Genomic DNA, 2,807 nt, shown 5'->3' with positions numbered 1-2,807 from the left:
GTCACAGTGCACTCACAACAGAACACTAGCCTTTGCTATGGCCTTGTACTCAGCTACTCTCCTTCCCCAGTCTCACATCCTCCTTCACTCCACCTCACCTAAGCCCATCCCACTAACCCCCGCAACCCTATCCATAAGAGACCTAGCTCAATAAATTTGACTCAGACACTTTCCTTCAGAGTTATTCTGGGGGAGGTCTCACTTAGAACCTCAAATTTGGGCTGGTGCTGTGTTCTTTTATGGGCTTGTCACCATTTACAGTGGTGCCTCAGTTCATAAACTCAATTGTCTCCATGATTCTGGCTGCACACTGAACTTCATGAGAACAAAATCAAATTTTCCCACAAGGTCACCTAACAATTGAATTTGACTTGATTCTCATTCAACTTGGTTCGCAACCAGAATCATGAAAATAATCAAGTTCATGAACCTAGGTACCACTGCACCTCACATCTGGTGCCAAAAACCTGGGATGTGGCAGTCTAAAGGCCCCCTTTGGCTTGTGGCTCCCCCACCTCAACACTGTCTGGGTGATAAGAACCAGTGGCCACATTGCCTCTAGCTCACCAGCAATCTCCTTCCAATATCTCCTCCACTTGAATCCTGCTGTTCAAGACTGTGGGGTGATTCGTCCTAGGTAGAGGGTGTCCATCCCTCTGGTCAGTTATCCAACTCCTAATTAGGCTTGATCTCTGACTTTGGCCTGGACACAACCTCCCTGGACACATGTTACTCTGTGCATTGTTCCAGCTTTCAGTCTTCCTTTGGGGGATGCTCCTTTTGATCCCTGTTGCCCTCCTTCCCATTAGACACTCTTGGCCCTGATCCACCATGAGAGGAACTGCCTCCCTGTTCCTAAAGAAACCTCCCTGAGTTGCCTCCTCAATAACCTCTGTCTCCAATCTTACTTCAAGTCAAAATGCCTCATCCTTTCCTGTAATGGGGCTGGGCCACACTACAAGCTAGATTATAGCTCTCTTTGGCCAAAATATGGTTTGTTCAATTATGAGATCCTCTCTGACTTTGACCACTTTCTCGAGTTCAGACAATTGGAAGGAGGTCCCCTATGATCAGGCCTCTTTCACTGTCTGCTCTCATCCCTCCCTCTATTCATTCTAGTCTACATCACACCTGATGATGGCTTTCCCTCCATCCTTCCAAGCCAGCCTTTGGCCCCAAACTCTTCCTCACATAAAAATTTTAATCTTGCAGTAAACCTCCCACTCCATGCCTCTTACCCTCTCCCTCACTACCCATGACCCAGTCTTCCACCCAACAGACCACCCCTACTGAGTCTATTTATTCCTTTCACCCCACACACATCTGGGCTATTCCCTTTGCTAGAGGTTTGTTATGGTTTGTGTCTGGATGTCCCCCAAAAGCCTCATGCAGTCATGGGGTGGGCTTCTAGAGTTTATGATTGATTCATGGTCCAATGTTGGAATTATGGGAATGAGTGCTGTGCCACAGTTTGCATACAATGTAAGGGAGGGAAAGAGGCTGTTTGCCACTGCTTCCCCCTTTTTGCTCTTGTTGCTTTTGCTGTCTTCCACCACCATGAACAGTTGCCCTCTGCCCTATGCCACTCTACCTTGGAGCCAGCCGAGTATGGACTGAAACCTCCACAAACTGTGAGCTAAATACACCCTTCCTTCCTTAATCTTGGGCATGAGATATTTTGTCTCAGCAACGAGAGAAAAGTAACTAAGACAAGGTTGCAGACACTAACAGCTCTACCCACATCAACATCCCATTCTCCCTCTCCAATGTCTTCCAAATATAAGGTCGCCTTGGTTCTTTCTTATCAAACCCCTCATATTCATATCATTCTCACCACCACTCTCCTCTCCAACAAAAGATAAGTTTGGATGATGGCCACCTATGCAGCCAATGAAACCCATGCCCAAGATAATCACAAATATTCCAGGACAAGGCCAGGGATATGGCTCAGCAGCACAAGCACCTGCCTGGCAAGTGCAAGGTCCTGAGCTGGATTCATGGTGCCAAAAGCAAAGACAAAAAACAAGAAAAGGGGCTGGATCCCAGCCACACAGGTGCCTGGGAGGCAGGCACCCGGTGTCCGGGAAGCCGTGCAGTGGGGAGCTCCGGTTTTTGGGCTGGACCCCAGCAATGCAGGCACCTGAGAGGTGGGCAGCCATTGTCTGGGAAGCTGTGAGGTGATGCATGCTGGCATGCACCAGCCATCAAACCAGCCACCACCATGTGATCAAGAACTATCATGGCCCAGAGAAGCAATGACACAATTGGCCCACCATGTGCCAGCCACTGAGGTCCACCCAGGGACATGCATGAATCATCCCAACCTGGAGAAACCCCTGGGAATACATGCCACACAATGGGTCACTCTTGCCCCTGCTGCTGAGAACCAGAAAGGTCCAGAGTCAGTGGAGGAGCAGCTGCTGAACAAGGACTTGGAGAACACGAGAATACAGACCGCACCTGACGACTCAGAGGTGTAGTTGACCGTGGTCACGAGAGCTGTTTGGAAACTAGAAACCAGGAGGACCTTGTGTAATACCTGGGGAGACCCCCCTGGAAGCCATTCTTCCCTTGACAGTACAGGCTGCGGTGGAGGAGCACGTGGAGCTCTGGAGAAGTCTGCACCGAGATTCCTGCTGCCTGTGCTGACGGTTGAGGAAAGGACCCTAAGTGGCTGCGGGGTCCCAGTGCACTGGGAGGCTGGAGAGAAAAAGCTACAAAAAATGGGTTTCGCCCCAGATGGCTCACTTGAGATGTTAGTAGGGATTACCTCGTCAGTATTCTATAGCTGTGACGAGGAGGAGGCC

Source organism: Chinchilla lanigera, unplaced genomic scaffold (assembly GCF_000276665.1).
Source record: "Chinchilla lanigera isolate Chin_1 unplaced genomic scaffold, ChiLan1.0 scaffold00083, whole genome shotgun sequence".
NCBI classification, from domain to species: domain Eukaryota; kingdom Metazoa; phylum Chordata; class Mammalia; order Rodentia; family Chinchillidae; genus Chinchilla; species Chinchilla lanigera.
The sequence above is the reverse complement of the archived record's forward strand: the minus strand, read 5'-3'. Positions refer to the sequence as shown.